We start from the raw sequence: 21,326 nt of genomic DNA, 5'->3' as shown, positions 1-21,326 counted from the left end.
TCATTTGACCTCAGCAGGTGATCATGTGTGCGATTGCAGCCAGGTTAAAGGGCTTCCCCCTGTCCCTCAGGCGGCAGTGAGCTGGGGGAAGGAGCAGCCACAATGAGTGTGGCAGTTGCTCTAATGAGAGCAACAGCTGCGCTTGTGCTGCATAGCACTCTGGGATGTGGGAGGGGTAAGTCCTCCCAGTTCAAGCTCCTGCCATCTCTGCGCCACTGCTCACGTGGGCATGCAGCATGGCGGAGGGAGGGCAGCTGCTGCCCATCTGCTGGGGAAGGCAGGCAAACTCCTGTCTTCCCTGCACCCCCTGGCAGTGGCCACAGGAAGTCATAGGAACATAGGAAGCTGCCACATACTGAGTCAGACCACTGGTCCATCTAGCTCAGTATTGTCTTCACAGACTGGCAGCAGCTTCTCCAAGGTTGCAGGCAGGAATCTCTCTCAGCCCTATCTTGGAGAAGCCAGGGAGGGAACTTGGGAACCTTCTGCTCTTCCCAGAGTGGCTCCATCCCTGGAGGGGAATATCTTCCAGTGCTCACACTTCTAGTCTCCCTTTCATATGCAACCAGGGCAGACTCTGCTTAGCTAAGGGGACAAGTCAAGCTTGCTACCACAAGACCAGCTCTCCTCTCCTCATGTGTACAACCTCATTATCTTCATATTAGAATCATATCCATTCATTTTTTTCCTTTTATTCATTTTGACAAATAATAAACCTACTCAGATGCATCTGTTTCTGAATCAGAATTAGCCAGCTGAGTCCCAACATCGTTGTAATTTATAAATTGGTTATGAATAAGGGACCTGAATTTATCCCTTCTTTGGGCTCTCCCTCAACAGAAAAAGTAAAGGGAATAGCTTTGAGATTATACCAATGTGACCTTCCATCATGGTGGAAAAACTTACCATCTGTTGGGTGCTGGGATTGGGAGAGCTGGATGCAGATATCTTGTGTCAGAAACCATGCAAATGTAAATGGCACCCTTTTGTAGGCATGAAAGGCCCAATGCATATGTTTCCTCAACAGCGAAAGAGCTGTCAAAAATGTGGCCAAAAGTTAACTGAGGTTGTCATTCAAAAAACCCCCAAAGCTTAAATTGTGACAAAGATCAGCTGGCTCACAGACTCATTTGTAAATCTTTTTCCAACTGGTCCCTAGTCTGTAGAAGTTGGTTTAAAATGGGTCTGTTGTTAAAGAGCAGTTGGGAGGATGAATAACTGTAAAACATGCAAGCATAAATTTCATACATAGAATGAAGATAATTTGGAAAGCACCATGTTGCAAAATATTGTATGTGTTGGGTATGCAGGGGGAAAAAGAGAGCCATCTGTCATTCTGCAGAATGATACTTCCAAGTAAACAGGCTTGGGAACTCCCACTTCATTCAATAGGGCTTATTTCTTAGTAAGTGTTTTTAGAACTGCAGCCTTATCATTTGAGCACAGAGTGTTTCATTAACATCTACATTCTTAAAACAAATGTTCATAAATCATCACAAATGTGTTTTCCTAGAATTCCAACTGAGCTGCCATTAAAGAGATAACCAAATAAATGTGTATTTTTCCTTATTTCCTAAATTAGATGCAATTTCAGTGTGATTTTCCTCTGTATTCCTACCTAACATCTTTGCTAATGAGCAGTGTACATATGCCATCTAAGAGGCTCAGTGGGAGCCACCATTAGAGAAGTTAGTAGATATATTTTTAGACAAAGGGAAACATTTGAGAATCATTAACCAGAGAGCTAATACGATTTCACCCTAAGTATACTTTTTCCTTCAACGCCAGTTTTTTCTCCCCTGATGTCTATCTGAAATGAATGACAGGAACAAACCATTGAAAGTGGCATCAGTGAAGATTTCTCAGATTTATCTCTTCTTGTTGACAGATCTGAACCAAATGCCTCAAATTTATTTATTTTCAGAAAGCTCAGTCATAAGAAACCCATGCAGGTCTGTAAAGGAAAATTACACTTTGTTTTCAAATTTAGACATCGGACATTTAAGAAGCTAATGTACACACAAATTCCACAACACCAGATCTTGAAACTATACTTTGTAAATGCCCCATACCTTTAGGAACATAGGAAGCTGCCATATACCAAGTCAGACCATTGGTCTATCTAGCTCAGTATTGTCTTCACAGACTGGCAGCGACTTCTCCAAGGTCGCAGGCAGGAATCTTTCTCAGCCCTATCTTGAAGATGCCAGGGAGGAAATTTGGAACTTTCTTCTCGTCCAAGAGCGGCTCCATCCCCTGAGGTGAATATCTTACAGTGCTCACACATCAAGTCTCCCATTCAAATGCAACCAGGGTGGACCTTGCTTAGCTAAGGGGACAAGTGATGCTTGCTACCACAAGACCAGCTCTCTTCTCTTCTACCTTTGCAAATCTGCATTTCTGTTCTGTTTTGTGGACAATTGGTCCCTGAAGATCTCACACTTTCCACATCTGGAGGACCCTTGTTTTATAGCTTTAGCCACTTCCAACATGCCCTGATGCTACAAAATTTCTGTTTAGAATAGTTCTTTTCTCCCCTTTGAGGTGGTTAAAGGCTTTAGGCATGGCATGGCAGAACCAAAACTCAGTGACTTCTTTAAATTTAAAAGAAAAATAATTTATTAAAAATGCAATATCTTGTTATGATTCTGTAATGAAATTAATATTTTTTTTTACAAAAACAAGGCTATGCTTGTTCTGTGGAAGCATAACAGAGGTATTATTTACAAATGGAGTGGAATGGATTAGCTGAATGAGTTGAATTTTCCATCCCAGTCGAAGGCCAGATTACATTGAGCTCCTCCCCAGTGGAACTAACTTCTGCTGTTCTAGGAGTATGTTGCTCCTTTAGATGTTCTAGCCTGCTCTGCTGCCTCCCTTGTGCTCTAGGCTGGGGATAAGCATTACATCCCTCATAAGCCACTTCTCACTTCTGGGGTGATTTTAAGTCGATCCCAGACCAAGCAAGTAGGCATGTGTGAATCAGTTTAGGTACAAATTGATTTTGTAGCTGATTTGAGTGATTTGGAGATAGAAGAAATTGCCCCTGTGGTCCATTGGCTAGATTCGGGTCTATATCTAATTGCGCCAGATTCAATTCGAATTAATTTGAGATTTAGATTCCTCCTGTTAATTTCCCCAGATTCCCAGCTTTCTTTTCTTTCTTTCTTTCTTTCTTTCTTTCTTTCTTTCTTTCTTTCTTTCTTTCTTTCTTAAAGCTAAGCTGTTGCCCTTGTAGAAGTAGAGTTATGGAGCAAAATGTGTGGTTACTATTTTTCAAGTGTTTGGATTCTTTGGTGTATAATAATTTTTCCTCAATGAATCCCTATGAGGATTCATTATACACCTTCATTTCTTCTATTCATTTTGACTGTCTTTGGATAGTGCCAACTGTCAACTGCCATGTGCTAACTACACCCCCTCCCACCCACAAGGCAGTGGGGTACTACTCAGTTTATGTTTAAGGAATTTTTCCAAGTGTTTACTGTTTAGGCTGTTTGGTGTCTAATAACTTTTCCTTATTATGAATCCCTATGAGGATTCATTACACTTAACACTTCAAAAATTCCTAAAAAATAATATGAGTACCCCAGTGTGTATGTGTGCACACACAGTGTAGTTGACACATGGCAGTTAACAGTTGGCACTGTCTAATGATAGTCAAAATGAACAGAAGAAATGAAGGCATATAATGAATCCTCATAGGGATTAAAACATGCATGGAGTGTGGAAAGAGCTTCAGCCGGAGAAAACATCTTATTAAACACCACAGAACCCACACCGGAGAGAAACCTCACAAATGCTGAGATTATGGAAAGAGCTTCAGCAGGAGTAGACAACTTACTGGACACCTTAGAAACCACACCCGGGAGAAACCACACAAATGTTTAGAGTGTGGAAACCGCTTCAGGAGCAGAGGAGCCCTTACTATACACTCTAGGGCCCACACTGGAATAAGGAAGGCTCACTTCACTAAACATGCGTAAATTCAAACAGGGTAGGAATAATACAAATGATACTGCAGACAATCCTGCACATCTCCCTCATTTTGTGAAAGATAAACCCTTGTGAGATTTCTGCTTCTTCCTTGTTTTGCTTCCCTCAGGAAAATTCATACTTCTATGTCTCTGTTTTGAATGAATGTGCATAATTTTCCTTCAAAGTGGTCAATGAATATTAGTTTTTCTCATTGTTTATATGTCTATGTGAAAGAGATTCTCTCCCCCTGCATCGCGCACACAGACGCACACACACACACCCTGTCTTCTCTGTGTGAGTGTGTGAGAGAGAGATTTCTAAAGTTGAATAAAAAATCCTTTTCATGGGCACTTGTAATACACGTTGGAGCCAGTGTGGTGTAGTGGTTACAGTGTTGGATTAGGACCGGGGAGACATGAGTTCAAATCCCCATTCAGCCAAGATACTAGCTGGGTGACTCTGGGCCAGTCACTTCTCTCTCAGCCTAACCTACTTCACAGGGTTTTTGTGAAAGAGAAACTCAAGTATGTAGTACTCTGGGCTCCTTGGAGGAAGAGCGGGATATATATGTAAATCATCATCATCATCATCATCTCACCAAATGCATGCTTTACAGTGCTCACCAATCACTATTCTAACTTTTCCATACCACACTATACCTGCTGTTGTGACCTGGGAATAAAACTCACTATAATGTGAGTAGGCAAAAACAACAACAACAAAAACCTCCATTAAAAGCCAATATGATGAAGGCCAAAAAATTCCTATCTGGCCCACACAATGCTCCGGGGTGGGGGAGAAGGGGTTGCTTCTCCTGTGCTGAATGCCAAGCCCAGTGAGTGGGAGCTGCAATCATTTGCCCAGATCCTCCCACCTGGCTCCACAGCCAAAAGGACAGCTCTGGCTGCCTCATGCTTCATCAGAAGCATGGCTGGGGCGAAATAAGCCATGTCTTCCCTGGACACACCTGAGTGAACAGCTAGATTCCCCCCAATGTGAAAAGATTTAAGATTAATTGTATGAATCATTCATAATTCTCTCCAAAATGATAAACATTCTATGCCTCAGCATAAATGTGTCTCATTAACAACCTCAGAAGGCATTTTAAAATTATTAAATGCAGAGAGGCCATGAGCTCCAATATGACTGAGCAGCTACATTGAAGACTGTGTCTGTTTCTCTCCAACTAGATGAGTTCACAGACATAAGGACATTATGTCCATTATCCAATATGCCCATCATTTCTCAGCTCTGTATTTTCATCTTTATGACTTTCAAAGATTCAAAAGTAAAATAAGCTCTCTTGAAAATTATTCCTCTAAAGGGAAACATCCTTGTTGGGAGTATATTTAGTAAGTGTTTGAGCAGTTTATAGAAGAAAGCAAGTTGCCCATCTGTAAACTGGTGTATATCACTGCAAATGGAGCCTCCAGAACTGGACCTAAAAGTGGGTTTCTAGCTCTCTGCCATGATGCCAATCGCTTCCCTGAATTGCTCATTTTCCACAGCACAATCCACCAACAGGCTTTGTGTGCTAAAATGCTGAATATCAGCTGAATATCAGCTCTCGCGAGAGCTGCCTCGCATAAGATTAGCGATGGGTATGTCTTAGAGAAATATATATAAAGATGGTTTGAAAAAAGTTCTTCTTATGTGCATGGGACAAATCAAGACAACCTGGATAAAAAGCATGGGTCACACACTTGAGGTTTGTTTTGTTGTTGTTGCTGGAGAATATTGCCAACAAGTACTCGAAATGGGTAGGGGAGGAGGAATGCGCAGGGGCATATCTAGGGTGGGGCAGGTAGGGCACGTGTCCTGGGCACCCCTTGAAGGGGGCACGCCATTTAATTTTTTTTTTAAAATAGCAGCTGAAAACAAAATGGCCACTGCGCATGCTCAAATGGCCTCTGTGTGGCACTAAGCCATGTCAGACTTCACAGAGGCCATTTGAGCATACATGGTGGTCATTTTATTTTCAGTGGCCATTTTTAAAAAACAAATTATTTTTTAAAATGGCCATCGCACATGCTCAAATGGTCCCTGCGAGGCTCTAGAGGCCAGCAGAGGGAGGGGGAACCTTTGGAGACCCCACCACAGCCTTTAGGAACCCCCCCCAAAGGGGCTACAGGTAATAAATAAATGAAAAAAATAATATAATATGTCACTGTACACATATTTAGTTTGGCACTATGTACAGAGAATCAGGGCTTGTGAATACTGAGCTGAAGCTTATTAGCTAGGATTGTATTCATTTGCTCTTATTTTGCTTCTTGTGATAAGTGAGTTAAATGTGATGTCTTAATAATATGACTATTAATAGTGCGTTTGTCTTTGAACCAGTGTGAAATCCTTAGTATTAAGGCCCATTGGGAGTTTCTTTCTTTCTTTCTTTCTCTAATTTAACTGTCTTTCTGAAATACTAGATTATATTCTAAGCAGTGACACAGTTTACTCTGCATATCCTTTAATTATTTTTCCAAGTGCACCTCCACATAGTATTTGGGTATTTCATGAGCCCCAGCATAGTGAAATTTGTAGTTTTCCAGAATTTTTTTGGTCTGGCTACGTCCACTGCTAAATAGTTTTTGAAATATTAAAAGATTAATGAGATTGACTTGTATTTTTGAGTTGATATTATGGTAAAGTTATCTGAAAGATGGGTGTCAGTTGTTTGGACAGGGGGTGCAATTTCAGTGCTTGCCCTAGGTGCTATTTCCCCTAGATACACCTCTGGGAATGTGGGGAGGTGCAGCCGCAAAAAAACCCCTAATCCAATGAAAAGAGAAGAGGGGAGCAAACCACTCAATTAGAAACTTCCAAAGACCCTCAATGCAGAGAACTACTGGAGAACTGCAGCGAAATGTCCCACTTATGCAAATTCCCACAAAGAGAAGATGAGAGCTTGTGCTGAGCCTGATGCTCCAGCAGCTGCAGCCAGTGAGATGGCCTTCGCTGACTCAAGGCTGGAAAGCCATTGCCACTGCTGCCACTGCTACCATGAAGCCCAGCTGACTCCTACTGCTTTCTGTTTCCCTTGCCTATCTGATAAGGTGGCACCACTGCTAAGTTTCCTGTTGCCACCAAGCTCCTGCTGCTGCCAATCACTGGCATTGTTCGGCTCTGCTGCCACCAAAGAGAGAAGTGGTCTGAACAGGTATGCTTAGTTCATTTCCCAACTCACGCATGCTTAGTTTATTTCCCAACTCAGACTGTCAGGCTAGAAGGGTGGGAGCTGCAAAAACTGCCCACAAAGCCTGTCAGCCAATCTTAGGCTCGCCCTTGCCTCATACTTCATTTCACATGAGGCTGAGGGAAAGAAGCTGTGCCATGGATGAGCCATGGTGAGTGGCTGGATATTGTCAAGAATAGTCTGTCTTCATTCTTTCACTCTACCTCACCACCATGTTGCAGTACTCTATCAAAAACAAAGATTTATTTTTCATGCAAGATTTTCTGCACTGACAAGATTAACATTACCTAACCATTTTTGGATTAGAGTTATGGGAAGGGTAGATGTGGAAGAACAAGAACAAAAAGAGGAAGATCAGTCCCATTTTTTAAAAAGTCCAATTCATTTTGGGGAAATCCTTCTTGAAATATATTTTTTAAAAATATAAAAATGGTAAACATGTACAATGAGTCATTTTGGAAAAATAAAAATGCCAGTTTCCATATGCATGCAACACTGTGGAATGTCTTTACAGGTACAATAGGAACGACAATATCATATTTTTAATTTTTGAAACTATCAGGTTTTGCAATTGTCAAAATATCTCAGAACTACAAGAATGATTACCTGAATGCCTCATGCATTCCACTAGGATGCTGTTGCTGCATCAGGGGAAAACAGCTGAATAATCCTAGTAAAGTTCAGGTAACCATTCTTGTTGTTTTGAGACACATAACACTTGTAAGACTTGGTATTTTAGACTGTGATTTTTTTTTTAAACCTAAATATTATACTATGGTTCATGTTGTACCTGTAATGATAAGAATGTAACATAAGAACAGTCCTGCTGGATCAGGCCCAAGGCCTATCTAATCCAGTATCCTTTTTCACACCGGGGCCCACCAGATTCCTCTGAGAAGCCCACGGGCAAGGGCTGAAGGCATGCAAGAGCTGAGGGCATGGTACCATATGGTGCTTTTGTGCATATGTAAATTGGCATTCTTATTTTTAAGAAATGACTAGCCATACATGTTTACCACTTTAAAAAGAACCTTTTGCAAAGAGTCCTTCATTAGGCAATGGAGCTATTCACATGACTGTTTGGGAGGGTGGGCCAGGGGGATGGCTGTGAAACGTTGCCTTCCTCCCAGATGATCCTTGGAACATTGCTGGCAGTATGTATGTATGTATGTATGTATGTATGTATTATTATTATATTTATATCCCGCTCTTCCTCAAAGGAGCCCAGAGCAATGTACTACGTACTTAAGTTTCTCTTTCACAACAACCCTTTGAAGTAGGTTAGGCTGAGAGAGAAGTGACTGGCCCAGAGTCACCCAGCTAGTATTATGGCTGAATGGGGATTTGAACTCGGGTCTCCCCGGTCCTAATCCAGCACTCTAACCACTACACCACGCTGGCTCTCTACCACACTCCCAGATGAGCAGTGCTGTGCCAGGCAGTGCAGAGCTCTGTCCCAGCCTCCAGGTATCCCACAATGCACCATGCACCAAGTGTGGTGCATTGGGAGATATCCCCCATCAGACAGGCATTCTAGGCACCCATCTCTGTGTATCTTAGAGCTGTGTGCCCTCACTCCCTTAACCTCAGCTAAAAGCTGGTCTTAAAAGTAGGGTTCAGCTGGGCGGGAGTGCTGAGATCTGCAAAGATGCTGACGCTCCACATGAACAGCCTAGCCCAGGCTAGGCTAGGCTTCTGCCTTCAGCCCTCTTCCTCAAGGCAATGTTTCCTCACTCTGAAGTCTGTCTCCCCACCTGCATCTCCCCTCTGATCCCTCACGGCTCTTTGTACAACCATCCATTTAGAATTGTCAGGGCCTTATGAAGTCCCTTAAAGAACTGTATCCAGCAACATTCTAACCAATGATAGTATCCAGTGTGTTGGATGACTAATCTTCTGCCCCCTCCCCCACTGCTATCAATTTTAATGGGTGTCTGTTTTAGCCTTTCAGCTTTGCTTCCATTCCCTTAGTAATTCAAATAGCCACCTAGCAGCCTCCATTGTATCCACAATGCCTCCAGGAAATACATAGTCATCAATGCTTTGTGACATCAAAAGCCTCTGCACCAATACCGAATCTTCATCTCAGTCATGCTGAAAAGGCCTACTAGAAAAGGTTAAGAATGAATGTGAATATACAGGGATAAGCAGCAACTAGCACAGCTACACTGTATATATTCCTACCATTTTTGGAGTGTTTTCTAAATGTATGTTTAATACATCTGAGGATCTGGAGCAAGTAAGAGGTTCTACTTCTTTTTGCACATCAGCAGGCTGCACACAAGAGATCTCTTCACCACACACCAAGGTCCTCTTTGCCAAACAAATGCTCAGTGATGTAAACTGTGATCGCACTGATAAGGGTGGGAATAGGGATTTTAGGGGAGTCTTCCACTCCCCAAGAAGGTAATTCGTAGGCTGTGCATGGGCTGAATTATTGGCTTGATCCTGATCCTGCCCATTCTCACATCATGCTAAAGATGAAAATGGTGGTCAGGATTGCATTAAGCCATTAATAAGTGGTGTAGTGGTTAGAGTCCTGGACTAGGACCAGGGAGACCCGAGTTCAAATCCGCATTCAGCCATGAGACTTGCTGAGTGACTCTGGGCCAGTCACTTCTCTCTCAGCCTAACCTACTTCACAGGGTTGTTGTGAGGAGAAACTTAAGTAAGTGTGCATCAATGTGATGCACAACTCTAGTAATTAGAAGACTTATCAGAATTGGTTCTAACCATTGGTTTGGCAGTGGACACATAGTCCAATTGTCTTGGGCCCACTGTCAGAGACAGGATTCTGAGGCAGCTGGATCATTGCTTTGATTGTCTGATCCAGTAGAGGGGGTGGGGTGTGATGCAAAAGAAGCAGGTCATAATGAAGCCAGAGACAACAAAGTCTTAACTGTGTTAATCCATGACAGTAGTACACTAATCTGCATGCTGGGGTGAATCCTCAATGGGGTTGTTGTGTAATATAGAAATGAATTAATGTGTTCAAGATCTTCATGACTGATAGTTGCTAAATGACAATGAGGTCCCATCCAGCCCTATGATTCTGTGACCAGTAAATTTCAGCCATTTATCCGTTCAAAACTGCACAAAGTTACTGGATTGATGGGGACCCTATCATTTCACCTCCAGGATATACCCAAAAGGGAAACAGTACCATGCTTTCTGGCCATGCCCTGACATTGGATACTATGCCAGCCTCACCCCCTGACATCCACATGTTGTATATTAGTGTGAAGGGACTCTATGTGGGATATGACTCCGTAAACATTATCAAGGTGGGGGAGCACTTATTCCTTCCAGTTACCAGAATTTACATGAAAAATGGCCCCTTTTGACCTAAGTAAGGTCTTGACTTAGGGAGTCAGACCATACTACGTAGAAGTGATGATGTTTATTGCCATTTCTTCTTCTCTCATGAAAACAACTTTCCCTCTTCTGGGCACTAACGTAACGGTACAATTGTGTGCTAGCATCATCTGCTGGTTTTTGAAATGCAGAGCAAATCTAGTAGTATCAGACTACTATGGCTGTGGTAATTTAAAATGCCTGCTTTGGATTATACTTGATGAATGCAAGGCATGCAAGTGCTTTTGTTTTTATGGTTTGTTTATTCATTCATTTATTTATTCATCATATTTTTATACTGCCTGATACGAACATCTCTAGGCAGTGTACAAAATCCAAAAAACCAATTGTACTGTATCTGTTTTGATTGTAACTCTTTAGTGTTGTGTGTTTTGTGCTCAGCAAGCAATCTGCTTCCATAGGAGTGGAGATATCTGCTCAATCCTACCAGAGATCAATCTGAAAGAGCAGCTGATTTGGAAGCTCATTTTTCTCCAAGAATTAAATAATTAAAAAAAAAAAAAGAATATCATTACTTAAAGGAGGACATGGTGAAAGAAATCATGTTCTAGCCAAATGGCCATTTATTTAGTAGAACCCACTGAGGCTGTTCTCATGGGCAGCTTAGCTCCAGCTAGGGCAGCCCAGCCTGAGCTAGGCTGCTCATGTACAGGACCAGGATCAAGGCACTGCCCGCCTTCCTAACCCGACTTTTAACCCCGATGGTTATCTGAGGTTAGGCAAACCTGCAATCATTGGAGTGATTGCCGCCGGGTTAGAAGGCTTCCCCCGGCCCCTGGCCATTTTCGTCAGTGAGTCTGGGGGGACGGAGTGGCCATGCTGAGCTCAGCTGCCGCTCTAATGCAATTAGCTTCCGTACTCATGGCATGACACACCCAGGATGCGGGAGTGGAAGAAGTCCTCCTCCTCCCACTGCCCGCTACAGCCTTTGCTGTGCTGCTGCTCATGTGGGTTCACGGTGTGGCGAGAGCACAAATGGTCCCTGCTTACTGCCTTCCCCCCAACCCACCCACCCACCCTCCCAGCCAAGGTTGTGTGAAAGACCTCACAATTTATTTACCAACATTCCCCATTTTTAGAGTCTCCCCTTTAAAAGTTAAATGCCTATTAACTCAAATGGATATCTGAAGACTTTGCTATGCTTCACAATAATGGGATGCTATGGATATTCATTGATTCTGGGGGAAGCACATTTAAGAGTTTGACATGCTTCCTCTCCCTACAATCTCATCTTGTACATTCTACTCTTACAAGGTTAATCATTTAAATGCTCCTGTTGTGTCAGGCACACAGTCGTCTTTCTTGCTCTTCTAATTTATTGAATGGTGCCTTCCTCAGCAGCATCTTTATAAAATCCAGAGGATTAATCAAATCAGGCCCGTCAAGAGCTATCAAGCTACAGCACTGCTTGCTCTCCCCTGTGGTCAACGTTTCTCCTCTGAAAAAACTTTCTGTCGCCTAAATACTAAAGGCTGACTTAACAACACATATTAGAGCTGGAATTAATTAGATTGTCTTCTCTTTTAAACACATTAGAAAATAAAAGCCTGAGTCTGTATTTTGTAAAGGTTGGATATGCAAATATATTTTTTGAATAAGAAGGCCATGAATGTGCAACCTCTTACAACTCCTCACAATCCATAGCCTTCCATCTCCTTTGCTTAAAGCTGTGAGATTATGTATATACATCCTTTTTGCTCCACAGGGGAAAATCCCTGTGGAGTATTTTCTCCCTCTGATGTGAAGCAGAACAGCACGTGAGGTGAAGCTGTCCCCTTCTCACCACCAACTCATGTCAATTGCAGCCATTGGCAGGAGTGAGGGAACTCACTTCTTCTTCTTCTTCTTCTTCTTCTTCTTCTTCTTCTTCTTCTTCTTCTTCTTCTTCTTATTATTATTATTATTATTATTATTATTAATTCGATTTCTATACTGCCCTTCCAAAAATGGCTCAGGGTGGTTAACACAGAGAAATAATAAATGCATAAGATGGATCCCTGTCCCCAAAGGGCTCAAAATCTAAAAGAAACACAAGATAGACACCAGCAACAGTCACTGGAGGTACTGTGCTGGGGGTGGATAGGGCCATTTACTCTCCCCCTGCTAAATCAAGAGAATCACCATGTTAAGAGGTGCCTCTTTGCCAAGTTAGCAGGGGTCGTCTGCTCCTCTCAGCTAGTCTGGGGGTGGGTGCTTTGCCCTGGCCTTTCTAAAGGCATGAGGCTTGTTCTGACCAGCCATTGGCTGGTGGACCATTGGGGGCAGGGTCCGAGCTGCTGTTGCACCTTGCGTCCCGCCCCAAACTCAGTCTGGAGTTTGAGTGCAGCCCCTCCCACTCATTCCTGGCTATAGTGTGGGCTCTGGCTGGCCATCCCATTTGGGGGTCCGGGTAGGAATTTCTTGGCCTCTGATAGATTGGCTTTGCTCGGGGGTCTTTTTTGCCTACCTCACACTATATGCCTTAATTAGTTAGTTCAGGTTATTCCCTGGTCACAATGGCAGGTACAGTGCAGTTTCTGGGGTTTTTGCCTTCTGGTGAGCACCTTTTTAGCCACGTGTTTGGCATAAGGAGAGGTAATTGTAGTCCCAAGATGCTTTATAGCTCAGGGAGTGCTGGTGGTGGCTTTCTTCAACCTTTCAATAGGATTCAACACCCTCTAATGCTTTACGGCTTAGGGGTTGTGAAGTCTAGGACAGGTGCCTGCACATTAGGTGGCTATGATGGGCAGAGGACGGCCTTAGGCATGATGATGCCTGGAGCGGAGGTGATTTGCTCTAGGTTATTCTGGCTGGCTTGGGCTCAAGCAGCAAGTTCTTTGGAACCACACTGTGGGGTGGGTGGGTGGAGCACAATCCTCTCCTTTCATTAATCAGTCAATAAAGTTGTGGCCCTATTTGATTCCATATGCTTTGTCTTGTGTCTTTATTGTCTGCATGCAATGGCCCTAATTGACTCAGAGACTGTTGCATCACAGTACACCTAGTCTGAGGATGCAAACTCACCAATGGGATGCCAATCATTGCGCCAAAATCTATATGCAGAATGAGCTTTATGTCTGCATATTTACATTTCATTGGCAGGGTAAGAACTGCACCAGTACCATTCCTCCTCATGCCTGTAGGGAAACATGAGAAGCTATATGGGAGCTGTACTGCAACTCCTCCCACATCAGCATTAATCCAGTTTTCTGAGGGTTTACTTAGATGTGGGGATGAACTGCAATGTGGGCTCCTCCTGTGTGGTCTGGGCTTTCTCATGTTACCTGGGCAACACACAATGAAGTTGTTTTGCTGCACCTCCCACGCCATTGAGGGAACATAAGACAAAAAACATGTCCCCCAGCTTTCCCTGTGCTGTTGTCATATATTGCATTGAAGACACCAGTAGAGGGTGTTGATAGCCATGTCTGATGGGGATGAAGAGCAGTGTCTCTCTTGGGGTTCTGGCTTTAGTGCACTGGCTGACACCCTGACTAACAGAGCACCAGTGCAATGAGCACTGTTGCACCAATGCTTCTAAAGAGTTCCAGACTAATGCTGTACTGGTGTGTCTGTGTGTGAATTTCAGCAACTTCCCCTTCCTTTGGAAGCCCCCTGAGTCACTTGAAAATATGACCCCGAGGGCTCTGTGACTCTCAGGGAGATAGTTTTCATTCCTAGGGTAGGGCATGTCATCAAAACTTGTCCCCATTGCTGAGACAGCAGTAGAAATGAACTAGCTGAATTTTCAGAAGCACCGGTGCTTCTCCCATTGCACTGGTGCTTTGTTAGGGTGTCAGCCACTGTTTCTTTAAATTGTTTAGAGGTTAGAACTCAGCTTTTACCCTCAGCTTTTACTCTCATTTCTTCCTATCATGGAAACAGATTTATTTCTCTCAAGAACCCATTCCCTGGTATTTATACTTTTCTAGCTGAATCTAAGTATAAGCCTAACAAAGACTCTGACCTGCTTTGGCAGAGGAAATGGATTTGTGGGGATTGGAGTGAGCTTTCATTTGTGAGCAGGACTACAATGCACTGTTGGAGCTTGGCTCTGTAATGCAATTAGGGAGGCAGTATGCTCACATTGTAAAACACTGGCTAATATTGTCCTTGCCCATGACCCAAACAGTGCAGCACTACGCAACAGAGTCAATTAACTTGCTGTAAACTTCCTGTGGAGACAGCCCCAAATTAACTGGCTTTTAAATTATTATTAAAAGTTCAAAAGCTCAATTAGACATCAACCAGGTCTTAGCTTGAGCTGAAGTAATTACAATCTATGGTTGAATAGCCCAAATGAAGTTGAATTAATCCTTACACTTTACAGTATCTTAATGAGTTGGATTAGCTCTTAGGCACTGGAAATCATTAACTTCGTTAGACTAACATTTCACTATAGTCTTATGGCTGATTATTAGGATTACAATGATCTTCTTGATAACTAAACTCCTGCCCCACTTAAGAGATAATTAAAATCAAGTTTCCATGTATTTTTCCTGAAGAATACCACTTACACTATATTTTTATATGTCGAAAATTGAGTTTTGTATATATAAGGAAAATATTTATTTAAAAGTCTGTACAGTCAAAATTATACGACTTTGTATAGATAAGAAACCCATTGCTTGCAATCTCCAAAATAGCCTTATTATTACATTTATAGTCTCCCCTTCAGAGCTCAGAGCAGCACCTTCTATTCCCCCCATTTTTTCTTCACAAGAAACCTGTGTCATCAGGTTAAATTGAGAGAATGCAACCAGTTCAGATGAGTTTCATAACTGATTGGAGATTTGAACCTGAATCTCCCCAGTCCTACCTACTCTAACATTACCCCTACAATATATAGAAACTAGATCCCACCCACCTCCAATATATCTGTAATGAATCAGAGGGTGCCTATACATGTCATGCTGAACCTGAAGTTCAGTGGAATTTCCAGAGCCCCAGGGATGGGCACACTCCCAACTTCTGGTGTCAGGAAGGCGATGTCAACATTGGGCATGATGTGTAAACCTGCCAATGTTGGCATATTCTACCCAAAACAGACCAAGAAAACCAATCCACTACCCAAGAATTATCTCATATGATATCTCATAAGAATAGACACAATTAATTTAATAAGAACAAAATTTAGTGCAGTGGGAAATGACTTAACTAGCAAGCCGGAGGTTGCTAGGGATGTGCATGGAACTGGATTATGGTTCCGAGGCCCTTTATGGACCTCTGAACCGGTTCAAACAGCCGGTGGTTCCACTTCTTCGAAGGAGGGGGGGTGCCGCTTTAAGAGTGGGGGAGGTGCACTTACCCCTCCCACCTCTCTTCTCCCACCAGTGTTTGGTTTTTCGAAAGGCAGTGGGGTGGCAGCATACCTCCTTGCCGTCCTGTTTGCCCCCATTGACTGGAACTGAGCGGAAGTATCTGGTGTGCCTGCACACACCAGTGTGGACGCGCACACATTACACCTGTCCTGCGCCTGCCCCTGCCTTGCCTGCGCCCACATGTGATGTGCGCATGCCCACGCACATGCACCGGCGCACCACATTCTTCTGCTCAGTTCTGATAAATGGGGGCAAATGGGGTAGCAAGGAGTTATGCTGCCATCCCATAGACTTCCAAAAAACTGAGCACCTGTGGGGGAAGAGCAGTGGGAGGGGTAAGTGCACCCTCCCCCACCCTTAAAGCGGCACCCCCTGCCTTCGAGCCACACCCGCCTGGTTCCATGCACATCCCTAGAGGTTGCTGGTTGTAATCCCTGCTGGTATGTGTCCCAGACGATGGGAAACACCTATACGGGGCAGCAGCAATATAGGAAGATGCTGAAAGGTATCATCTCATACTGCATGGGAGATAGCAATGGTAAAACCCTCCTGTATTCTACCAAAGACAACCACAGGGCTCTAATTAAACAGATATATAAATATATATCTAAATACTGCATACATGTATATTTAGATGTTGTACATGTATATATCTGGCTACTTAAGTTAGTCATATTATTTCTTGTTTACACAGTCAGACAGGTGTTATTGACTGGTTTGTTTTATCCAGACATCGAGTCCTTCCTAAGGACCTGGGATGGCTGAATTTTATCATCAATACTGTTGGTTATTATAGATATTGTCGCAAAATATAGGCTGTTCCCAGTAAAGCTGCTTTTTGTAATTGGCTGATGGTGATTTCTGTGGCTCCTGTGGTGTTGAGGTGCTCTTCAAGGTCTTTTGGGACTGCACCCAGGGTGCCAATTACCACTGGGATTATTTTGGTCTTTTTCTGCCACAGCCTTTCAATTTCTATTATTATTATTATTATTGTTGTTGTTATTGTTATTGTTATTATAAATTTCATTATATTTATTGTGTCTATTCTTATGAGGTATCATATGGGATAATTGTTGGGAGTGGATCAGTTTTCTTGGTTTGTATTGGCTTGCATTTCAGATCCTGGTACACCCTATTTCTGGCTGGCATATTCTACCCTACTTGCAGTATTGAACTATGGGTAACTCCTCTGATATTGGGATAATTTTTTGTAAAAACTAAAAATAGGAGAAAGTGCTAAAAGTGGCTTGATTCAAACCAGAACTTTTAAAAACATTTTGGATCTGAAGCCCACCCGCCCCCTGGACCAAAATTTCACCCCCATGTGGAGGAGCAAGCACATTCTTTTGATTTTATATTAATTGTTGTCTTCTCAACCTCAGAAGCACAGTCAGTAAAAGTGAAAATACTTTGAATGTTTCTGTTTTTTGTGGTTAGAAAGAATGTATCACTTTCCCCTCTGGCCATTACGGGATTAAAATGTATGAAGCCCTTGTAACCCCCTTTAAAAGGTCTGCCTGTTCCTGTAATGGAGAAGGGAATATATATATATATATATATATATATATATATATATATATATATATATATAATAATTGAAGGAATGTCCTTTTTCCTTCCACATGGGTTTTGATCCAAGTACTTCAACATCCCAAGCAAATAGGACCTGTCCTTGTGGTAAAGGAACACCTGAGACAATACTGCATGTTCTTTTATACTGCCCATTCTATAAAGATTCACATGCCAGTTTGATTATACCTTCGCTTTTGAATAGGCCAGGTAGGGATGAATCTTACTATATATGGCTTTTCTCCTCTCTGATTATGCAGATACTACCTTAAAGGTAGCTAATTTTTGCTTGGCAGCCATTAAAATTAGAAAACAAATGACAGCCGATGAGATGTAACTCAATTCTGTAGTGAGAGTTCTCACTATATTTAATTTGATTTTTTTAATTAAAGGATTTTATAATGCTATTGGGGGGTGTTTTAGGGTTTTGGGTTTTGTGACCATTTTTCTGATCATTGATCATAAATAAAGTTTCTTCTTTCTTCTTCTTTCACAAGGGGGTGGAATGATGGTCCAAGGAGGAACTTCAGATCCAGAATTTTTTGTAAAGTTCTGGCTTGAAACAAAATTTCATTCTACTTGTTTTCTATGATGAGTTACATTTCCTACCCCTATTGAGCCATCTTGTGGTGAACACCTGCAATAGATTATCATAGAGATGGTAGGTAATCTTTCCCAGTTTCCCTTTCTATTATTTTGAATATTTCTTCATTCAAATCATCTCCTTCAAATTTAGTTCATGTACAGCAAGAATAAATATTTCTGTTATACCTGAAGTAGTTATTATAACTGAAGGCCCTAGTATGTTTGGTGTTTTAAGGATGTGTAGCAAAGTAAAATAATGGTAGGGTTGTCACCCATTTAAATCAATCTTAGTTGGTAATTATAAGAGTTTTCATTGATCATTCCATTGATTTCATTTATATTTGCTAGATGTGCATATTAGTTCTGAAGCAAGAAGAAGTATACTTCCTAAGTTTTTAGATGATGCATGCATATGTATATGCCATAGCATGATGATCTTAAAGGAGGCATTCCCTCCATGTGCAAGCAAAAGAAGTGGCAAACACCACTTTTTATGGTGCCTGCAATCTGAAGTGTTTTGAACTAAAATATAAATAATATTTTTTCAAAAAATGTCTGTTGTCTGGTATATATGGTATATAGCTATACATATGTGTGTTTGTACCATTATAGTTATAATCACTATAACTATAGTCATTTTGAAGGCTATAACTATATACAATGGGTTTAATTTTATGCTAATTTCAATTTTTATGCTAATTTGATACTAATTTATCTTTTAGTTTTTTCCTAATTTAGTAATTTTCCTAATGCATTTATTTTATACTAATTCCATCTTAATGATTTCCTTTATTATGTTTATTAAATATTCACTATACCTTCATCTAACAAAACTTGATATACATTATACTTCACTTATACAACTAGATAAATAATTATAAAAGTTTAAAAAGTTAATAAAACCTTATACAACTAGATAAATAATTATAAAAGTTTAAAAAGTTAATAAAACCTTATAGATAATTAACAGACATTTATCACAATCACTTTAAAGAAAAGAAAGCCTTGTGAGCATTTTCTCCTATCTTGCATTATATTACTCCAATAACCTTCCATCTGTCCTCATATCTATCTTGCCCAAGACCATCTAATTTTCATTAATTCATTCCATGTTCATCATTAGGGCAATGTCCCAGCAAAGAGCAGTATCCAGACCTCAGCATTAGGTAATGGGGCTGGGGGAGACTTTGACAGAAATCCTTGTGTAAGAATTGTTTGTTACCTGTATATCCCAATTTTCATCCGCTAAATGTTGGAAGGAGATGAGCCTTGGCTCATCTACTCTGGTAATCTGAAATAATGCACTCTACATGCACTTTATTACCTGTTTTCTAGTTGTGGTATGCTTGAGCCAGAACTGCATGCCACACCTCTCAGTTGACTTGACCACACCCTCTACACATTCACAGGCATGTCCCTATTTCCACTGGTGATATGTTGGAGGATATGAACAAGGGCTGTTAAACTTTAAGTTGCCCCTGAATTTATGAGCGTTATCATTTGAGGCTATGTGTTCAGCCATAAACATTTGACTTCCATGGTTTCTGCCCCAGCTGAAAACAATGAACAGGGGTGTAGGATTTTTAAAAACTATTGTAAAGACTTTTCTGTAATAAAATATGCTCAGTTGTATTTATGAGTGGTGAGGCTACGAGTTGTATATTTTATATCTGCCACAATGTGCATTACTGGAGAATAATTGGCTTTTTATTGTGTTGGGAGAATACCTCCCAATATTTATCCTAGTTCTTGTTCCACAACATAAAAAACAATGGAAGAGAAGTGAAGAGAACATGAGTATATTAGAGGATGCTTTGAAGCAATTCAATGAGCCCCAGAGGGCAATTTGCCTGTACTGCAGATGATGTTGATGAGAGACAGAAGAAGGCTTCAGTGGCAGGTAATTGGACAGCAGTAAAACCTACAGATGGTGCATAGCACATTTTCTTAAAATGACCTCATAAAATATATGGTGAAAAGTCCTCACTTCATCAAAATGTGCAGATAATCTAACTGATATTTCATTACACATTAAAACTGAATATTCTTCAGGAAATGAAAACGTCTTGAAATAAATGGCTGCAATCTTAATATCAATAATTATCCAAAGCATGCTGAGGCCACGAGGCCAGCTTGACATGCCCTTTATTCCAATGGCCTTGGGTGGGTTACTCGGCATAAAATTGGAATGTATGTGTAGAGTAGTTGCTTACTCACTTCTGTAAGAGAAACTCTCCTTCCATGAATGGAAGGAGCTTATGTTTGGATCAAAACATATAGGAATATAGGAAGCTGCCATATACTGAGTCAGACCATTGGTCCATCTAGCTCAGTATTATCTACACAGACCGGCGGTGGCTTCTCCAGGGTTGCAGTCAGGAGACTCTCTCAGCCCTATCTTGGAGATGCCAGCGAGGGAACTTGGAACCTAGATGCTCTTCTCAGTGTGGTTCCATCCTCTAAGGGGAATAACTGCTCATCCATCAAGTCTCCCATTCATATGCAACCAGGACAGACTCTGCTTAGCTAAGGGGACAAGTCATGCTTGTTACCACAAGACCAGCTCTCCTCCCACAGACCAGCTCTCCTCCCACAAGTTTGTGAATTAAATCCATTTTATGCAAAACAACAACAACAACAACAACACTGTCGGCTTCCACATAACAAGGATTATTTCAGTGGCAAACATTGTCCACTGCCTATATTTTAATCATGGTAATTTCATGACTTTCAAGAACTTGAAGAGCCTTTCCTCTTTGTTTGTGGGAGCTGTTGAAATTAAGATCTGGCAATCAGCACAAGTGGTAAGAGGTAAACTGAAGACACACATAATATTGTTAGAGACACTCCCCACTTCCCTCAGTAGTGAAGTTCCAAGGATACAGCACTAGGGTGGAGCCACCATTGTGCAAATGGATTCAAAGAACCCGGGCCACCAATGGGAAAGGCCGTCGAAGCCCGCATGGTGGGGGGCATGGCTCAGGCTCTGGAGAGCCCCAAGTGAGCCCTCCCCTGCCCATGCCCAGGCTCCAAAGAGCTCTGAGTGAGCTTTCCTCCATTCATTTCAGTCAGAGCTTGCTGCCTGACAGCATTTATTTCTGTTTCTCTCCCTCGCTGGACAGGGTCACTTGGGGCTCTTTGGAGCCTGGACCTGGGGGGGGGGGCAAGCTTGCTTGGGGCTCTCCGGAGCTCAAGCTACACCCCTGTGCATGTGATGTCATGTGCATGGGGCATCACTAGAGGGGCTACCGAGCGGGGCTGGACACAGGCTGCCTTTTGACTGGCTCCGCGCCTGTACAGCACCACCCAGATTCTGGTTTCCTTTG

The 21,326-nt window shown here is 42.0% G+C and overlaps 1 long non-coding RNA gene across 1 annotated transcript; it reads left to right on the top strand.

Annotated features, from left to right (window-relative positions):
• Nucleotides 1–9,301: 9,301 nt before the first annotated feature.
• LOC128351975 (uncharacterized) lies at nt 9,302–19,869 on the top strand. Its single transcript, XR_008320155.1, has 3 exons — nt 9,302–9,410; nt 17,913–18,076; nt 19,723–19,869. It is a non-coding gene; the product is annotated as an uncharacterized LOC128351975 (long non-coding RNA).
• Nucleotides 19,870–21,326: the final 1,457 nt, after the last annotated feature.

Source organism: Hemicordylus capensis, chromosome 1 (genome assembly GCF_027244095.1).
Source record: "Hemicordylus capensis ecotype Gifberg chromosome 1, rHemCap1.1.pri, whole genome shotgun sequence".
Classification (NCBI taxonomy): domain Eukaryota; kingdom Metazoa; phylum Chordata; class Lepidosauria; order Squamata; family Cordylidae; genus Hemicordylus; species Hemicordylus capensis.
Note: the sequence above shows the minus strand (reverse complement) of the source record. Positions and strands in the feature narration are given on the sequence as shown.